Source organism: Bombus affinis, unplaced genomic scaffold (assembly GCF_024516045.1).
Source record: "Bombus affinis isolate iyBomAffi1 unplaced genomic scaffold, iyBomAffi1.2 ctg00000082.1, whole genome shotgun sequence".
NCBI classification, from domain to species: Eukaryota; Metazoa; Arthropoda; class Insecta; order Hymenoptera; family Apidae; genus Bombus; species Bombus affinis.
This window is the reverse complement of record NW_026108830.1, coordinates 500,001-507,500: the sequence shown is the minus strand read 5'-3', so window position 1 is coordinate 507,500 and position 7,500 is coordinate 500,001. Positions and strand designations below refer to the sequence as shown.

Sequence of the window (7,500 nt, the reverse complement as noted above, 5' to 3'; positions counted from 1 at the left end):
TTATAGAAATCGTTATTGTTCGACGCCGTCTAGCCGAACGTAACGGTTTATTTTTATTTTTTTTTTAAATTTTTTCCACCGGACCTAGCTGACTGGGACGTTGGCACTTTGAATTGTTTCGCACTGCTCCAAAAGTGCCGAAAGTACCGAAAGTTCCTTTCGCATTAATTCCATAATAAGCGTTATAAGGTACGTATATTCTGGCATAAATCGATATATTCTAATTAAATACATCGGGATTAAGCGTTAATTTTGTTCTTGAAACGTTCTAAAAAGTTTCGAATTGCACATTGGGACATGGAAAAATTTCCGTATCGAACACGTTTTTTCGAGTTATCTCGCTTAAAAGTGTTACAAGGTAGGAATATTTTTGCATAAATGGACGTATCTCGACGTTTTACGTCGGGATTAAGCGTTTATTTGGTCGCTGGAACGTTTTCTAGAAACGGAACTATGCGACGGGACGTTGGGACTTTGAAGAAGTTCGGCCGGTGCGAAAAGACCGAAAAGGTTTTTTCGAGTTATCTCGCTTAAAAGTGTTACAAGGTAGGAATATTTTTGCATAAATGGACGTATCTCGACGTTTTACGTCGGGATTAAGCGTTTATTTGGTCGCTGGAACGTTTTCTAGAAACGGAACTATGCGACGGGACGTTGGGACTTTGAAGAAGTTCGGCCGGTGCGAAAAGACCGAAAAGGTTTTTTCGAGTTATCTCGCTTAAAAGTGTTACAAGGTAGGAATATTTTTGCATAAATGGACGTATCTCGACGTTTTACGTCGGGATTAAGCGTTTATTTGGTCGCTGGAACGTTTTCTAGAAACGGAACTATGCGACGGGACGTTGGGACTTTGAAGAAGTTCGGCCGGTGCGAAAAGACCGAAAAGGTTTTTTCGTGTTATCTCGCTTAAAAGTGTTACAAGGTAGGAATATTTTTGCATAAATGGACGTATCTCGACGTTTTACGTCGGGATTAAGCGTTTATTTGGTCGGTGGAACGTTTTCTAGAAACGGAACTATGCGACGGGACGTTGGGACTTTGAAGAAGTTCGGCCGGTGCGAAAAGACCGAAAAGGTTTTTTCGAGTTATCTCGCTTAAAAGTGTTACAAGGTAGGAATATTTTTGCATAAATGGACGTATCTCGACGTTTTACGTCGGGATTAAGCGTTTATTTGGTCGCTGGAACGTTTTCTAGAAACGGAACTATGCGACGGGACGTTGGGACTTTGAAGAAGTTCGGCCGGTGCGAAAAGACCGAAAAGGTTTTTTCGAGTTATCTCGCTTAAAAGTGTTACAAGGTAGGAATATTTTTGCATAAATGGACGTATCTCGACGTTTTACGTCGGGATTAAGCGTTTATTTGGTCGCTGGAACGTTTTCTAGAAACGGAACTATGCGACGGGACGTTGGGACTTTGAAGAAGTTCGGCCGGTGCGAAAAGACCGAAAAGGTTTTTTCGAGTTATCTCGCTTAAAAGTGTTACAAGGTAGGAATATTTTTGCATAAATCGACGTATCTCGACGTTTTACGTCGGGATTAAGCGTTTATGTCGTCCCCAAGACCTTCTACAAAGTTTCGATTTTTTCGTTGGGACTTTGAAAAATTTCCGTATCGAACACGTTTTTTCGAGTTATCTCGCTTAAAAGTGTTACAAGGTAGGAATATTTTTGCATAAATGGACGTATCTCGACGTTTTACGTCGGGATTAAGCGTTTATTTGGTCGGTTGAACGTTTTCTAGAAACGGAACTATGCGACGGGACGTTGGGACTTTGAAGTATTTCGCACCGGTACGTAGGGACTTAGAAAAATTTCGGCCGGCGCGAAAAGTCCGAAATGGTTATTTCGAGTTATTTCGTTAAAAAGCGTTATAAGGTATAATTTTTTTGACAGGGATCGTTATATCTCTATTAAATACAATCGGATTAAACATTTTTGTCGAATTTTTTGAAAAATTAGCTTCCGTCGGACTGATACGACTGGGATATTTTTGCAATTTTTTCGTTAATTAATGTTACAAGGTATATATTTTTTTACATATTTCGTGTTATTTTAACGTGTTTTAATCGATTATAAAGTTATTTTTTGTCCATAGTCGATAAAACTGTATGTTTACTGATGCAATTTTTCGGTGAAAAAAAAAATTAATTTTTTGGTAAAAATGCATTTATAATATGTTAATAATGCTTGTGGTAAAATATTTCGATGGTTGGATATCGCCTTTATATAGTAGTTATTGAACGTGCGAGCGACTAAGTTCCAGCGTCCCTTCCGAACGGTACGTTGCTACGGAGGTTTTGCACCATAAGCGCGCGGCCGCTAGCCCGACCGGCGCCGGCCTTCCGGCCGGCCCCTTGGTATCTATAAGAGAAGCGTCGAGCCGGACGGTTCGGTCGGAACAGCGCTGGGCGCGTGGCTATTCTACGGCCTCGGTTGAGAATTCAGTCACCGCTCCTCGAGTCTTAGTGTATTTTACGCTATTTCTCGACTGTTCCTCCGTTCTCGTACTGGTTTTTTCTCTACACTGCTGCGCCGCGGGTCGAAGTCTAGGACGTAATGACCGTTAACGTGGCAAGCTTCCCCTTAGTCGGGAAGCTGGTGACCTGTGTGCACGTATTTGACAAAAGTTGGATGCGTGTGTGCTTGTACTTACGGAGTAGCCATTCTTGCAGAGACCATCGGTTGTAAGCTATTTGTAGCTGCACGATGGTCCTTTTGGCGTTCTGTAGAGTGCGTTATCTTCTGGTAACGCGTCTCTACAGAGGTGTTGAAGCTTATAAAAGAATATTCTTACGGTATGTCCAGCATGCGTATACGTGCTTTACCGCTAAGTTATATTCTACGAGAGAAGTTGGAGGAGAAAAGTTACAAACAGAAATAATTCTGTGAAGTATGAATCTTTGTATCGATATATGATGGTGAGAGAGGAGGAGAATTAAAGTGGCTGAGTGACGTTGTTACTGAACCATGGAACGTTGCTCTCTAAGTCATATTACATATATATATAAAATGAAAAGTCTCGTCGTACGGTGCTTACGTCCCACCTACGACACAGAGAGAACTTTTAAACGAAAATGCTGGTTTTTGGGAATATATTATAAGATCCCTGGTTGATCCTGCCAGTAGTCATATGCTTGTCTCAAAGATTAAGCCATGCATGTCTCAGTACATGCCGCATTAAGGTGAAACCGCGAATGGCTCATTAAATCAGTTATGGTTTCTTAGATCATACCTACATTTACTTGGATAACTGTGGTAATTCTAGAGCTAATACATGCAAACAGATTCCGACCAGAGATGGTAGGAATGCTTTTATTAGATCAAAACCAATCGGTGGCGGATGGCTCGTCTGTCCGTCCATCGTTTGTTTTGGTGACTCTGAATAACTTTGTGCTGATCGCATGGTCATCTAGCACCGGCGACGCATCTTTCAAATGTCTGCCTTATCAACTGTCGATGGTAGGTTCTGCGCCTACCATGGTTGTAACGGGTAACGGGGAATCAGGGTTCGATTCCGGAGAGGGAGCCTGAGAAACAGCTACCACATCCAAGGAAGGCAGCAGGCGCGCAAATTACCCACTCCCGGCACGGGGAGGTAGTGACGAAAAATAACGATACGGGACTCATCCGAGGCCCCGTAATCGGAATGAGTACACTTTAAATCCTTTAACGAGGACCAATTGGAGGGCAAGTCTGGTGCCAGCAGCCGCGGTAATTCCAGCTCCAATAGCGTATATTAAAGTTGTTGCGGTTAAAAAGCTCGTAGTTGAATCTGTGTGTCACAGTGTCGGTTCACCGCTCGCGGTGTTTAACTGGCATTATGTGGTACGTCCTATCGGTGGGCTTAGCTCCTCGCGGGCGGTCCAACTAATATCCCATCGCGGTGCTCTTCACTGAGTGTCGAGGTGGGCCGATACGTTTACTTTGAACAAATTAGAGTGCTTAAAGCAGGCTACCTTCGCCTGAATACTGTGTGCATGGAATAATGGAATAGGACCTCGGTTCTATTTTGTTGGTTTTCGGAGCCCCGAGGTAATGATTAATAGGGACAGATGGGGGCATTCGTATTGCGACGTTAGAGGTGAAATTCTTGGATCGTCGCAAGACGGACAGAAGCGAAAGCATTTGCCAAAAATGTTTTCATTAATCAAGAACGAAAGTTAGAGGTTCGAAGGCGATCAGATACCGCCCTAGTTCTAACCATAAACGATGCCAGCCAGCGATCCGCCGAAGTTCCTCCGATGACTCGGCGGGCAGCTTCCGGGAAACCAAAGCTTTTGGGTTCCGGGGGAAGTATGGTTGCAAAGCTGAAACTTAAAGGAATTGACGGAAGGGCACCACCAGGAGTGGAGCCTGCGGCTTAATTTGACTCAACACGGGAAACCTCACCAGGCCCGGACACCGGAAGGATTGACAGATTGATAGCTCTTTCTTGATTCGGTGGGTGGTGGTGCATGGCCGTTCTTAGTTGGTGGAGCGATTTGTCTGGTTAATTCCGATAACGAACGAGACTCTAGCCTGCTAAATAGACGTAACTTATGGTATCTCGAAGGCCCCCGGCTTCGGTCGGTGGGTTTTTACTACCAACGTACAAACAAATCTTCTTAGAGGAACAGGCGGCTTCTAGCCGCACGAGATTGAGCAATAACAGGTCTGTGATGCCCTTAGATGTTCTGGGCCGCACGCGCGCTACACTGAAGGAATCAGCGTGTTTTCCCTGGCCGAAAGGCCCGGGTAACCCGCTGAACCTCCTTCGTGCTAGGGATTGGGGCTTGCAATTATTCCCCATGAACGAGGAATTCCCAGTAAGCGCGAGTCATAAGCTCGCGTTGATTACGTCCCTGCCCTTTGTACACACCGCCCGTCGCTACTACCGATTGAATGATTTAGTGAGGTCTTCGGACTGGTGCGCGGCCAATGTGATAAGCATTGCCGATGTTACCGGGAAGATGACCAAACTTGATCATTTAGAGGAAGTAAAAGTCGTAACAAGGTTTCCGTAGGTGAACCTGCGGAAGGATCATTAACGATATAACACAAAAACTTAAAGAATTTGACTTGAACACTTGAAAAATACGAAACTGTATAAGTCGGTAAGGAGCCGTACTCCTCCTATATCGACGAACCAAAGTATATACGACGTATCAACAAGCTATATACTTTAACAAAGAACAGTTAAATTCGCCCGGAGCGTGGCTTACTCCGTTGGCAAAATGATGAAAAGACATAAGGAGGAGACGACCCTCCAGCTACGAAACTATATGAAGAGAAGGTGGCACTCTCTCTCGATCATCGGGATGAAGAGATACATATATATATATATATATATATATACATACATAAACGAATTCGAGGCGCCTGCGTGAGGTCGTACACAGAAAGACCCGCCGTCTGCGAATATTATGATTTTATAATAAAACTATAAATGGGAACTTGAGCTTTCGAAAATTAAACTTTGACACGAATATCGAACGAAAAATTACGAATGGAAACCACCCGTAAAGAGAAATGAGATCGAGGCGCTTGCGTGAGGCCGTATACAGAAAGACCCGCCGCCACGATCTCGTATTTTTTTTTTGCGTCGTGGAGACCGTACAAACGAATAACAAAATCTCTAAAGTGCCTCGTGTCGGAGAGATCATGCTCGCCTATTCTCTTCTATGTTTCGTGGTCTGTGTTGCGTTTGCTCTCCTCCTAGCAACGGGACATCGAAGACTCCTCTTTGGGATCGAACGAAGCGACTAAAACGAGTCGACGAGAGCGAAAGTACGAGTAGCGAGTCGCGCATGTAGAAAGGATACCGACATATCTTCGAAGGTTCTCTTCGAAGATCCATGGATACCTCATGCGCGTCGACCTCTCGTCTCTTTCACCGCTCTCGGTCGTTCTCGAAACGTGCTTCCTACCCATAGGGCGTGTGTTCTTCGTATGTCGTTTTGTTCGAAATAACGAAACCACTTGTAACATACTCGTGGATCGGGTAACCTAGAACGAAAACGCATTGCGTGGATGTTGGCCCGCTATGATAATGATAATGATGACGATGACTATGATGACGATGCGTAGCAACGATTCGTAACTAGTCTAGCCGAAGTTGGTTCAGAGGGGACCGCAGGCTGTCTACCCTCGATGTCGTGAGTCGGACACCCGTGCCGTCGCTAGAGTTTTTTCAAAGCTCGGCTTCTGGATATTGGGAAGAAAGACCGCTCGAGGACGACGGCTGCGCGTGCGTCCCATCGAATTTTTTTTTTTTTATACCACCTGAACGACTAAAGTTTCGTCTAGTTCGTCGCATATAACCCGTTCAGAGGGGACCGCAGGCTGTCTATCCTCGTTGTCGTGAGTCGGACACCCGTGCCGTCGCTGAAGTTTTTTCAAAGCTCGGCTTCTGGATATTGGGAAGAAAGACCGCGCGAGGTAGATGGATGCGAGTCCCATCGAATTTTTTTATTTTTTAAAAAAACAATCACCTGAACGGAGATGTGTTCTCTTTCGTCGATTTTTCACGCTTTGAGTCGTCGCGATCGCCATCCGTTCGGAGGAGATCGCCGACTTCGAAGCCTCGATGTCGTGAGTCGGACACCCGTGCCGTCGCTAGAGTTTTTTCAAAGCTCGGCTTCTGGATATTGGGAGGAAAGACCGCTCGAGGCCGAGGGTCGCGCGAGTCCCATCGAATCTTTACATCACCCGAACGATGGAGGCGCACGCTCTTTTTCTTGAATAATTGGACGAGAGGAATGCATATCGTATTATATATACACACACACACATATATATGGGCTAGCCACCGTGCGTATTTCTTCGCGAGATCGTGTGCTGCACAGAGGATTCAGAATCGGGTGTTATATCCCCGTCGTTTCCTGACGAACGGAGCTTCGATCTCGATGGTTGTTATATATCATAATGTACTTTTCGCCCGGCCGGCGGACGCGCGTATCTTCGCGCGTTCGTCGGATTTCATTTTCGAACGTTTTCGTGTCGTCGATCTTCCGGCGACTTCTGCGCGTCCGATTCCCGTTGGTCGGTCGTGTCGGATCTCGGCTTCGCTCGAACCGAGTATTAAGAGTACATGGAGTACAAGAGTTTTAAAAAATATATGAAAAGATTACCCTGAACGGTGGATCACTTGGCTCGTGGGTCGATGAAGAACGCAGCTAATTGCGCGTCAACGTGTGAACTGCAGGACACATGAACATCGACATTTCGAACGCACATTGCGGTCCACGGATACAATTCCTGGACCACGCCTGGCTGAGGGTTGCTCACGTAAACCTAAGACTGCTTGCGTTGCGTGTCGTTCCTCTCTATCTGTCTCTCTCTGTCCCTTGGTGCCTTCGACAACCCGCCGTCGTTCTTACGATACGTAGAACGTTTCAGAGTCGGAGGAAGCGCACGAAGAAGGATACGAACAAGAGCGGACGCGAGAGAACGTACGCGACGTACGAGCGATTGTTGGACGCTCGTCGGCGTTCGTCGCGGTCGTGTCGAGGCCGTGCAATTC

At 45.6% G+C, this 7,500-nt stretch overlaps 2 non-coding genes across 2 annotated transcripts; both read left to right on the top strand.

The window, feature by feature from the left end:
• Positions 1-3,102: 3,102 nt before the first annotated feature.
• Positions 3,103-5,025, top strand: LOC126927342 (small subunit ribosomal RNA). Its single transcript, XR_007715393.1, has one exon. It is a non-coding gene; the product is annotated as a small subunit ribosomal RNA (ribosomal RNA).
• Positions 5,026-7,105: 2,080 nt separating this feature from the next.
• LOC126927319 (5.8S ribosomal RNA) lies at positions 7,106-7,260 on the top strand. The gene has a single exon (XR_007715371.1). It is a non-coding gene; the product is annotated as a 5.8S ribosomal RNA (ribosomal RNA).
• The last annotated feature ends 240 nt before the right edge of the window (positions 7,261-7,500 follow it).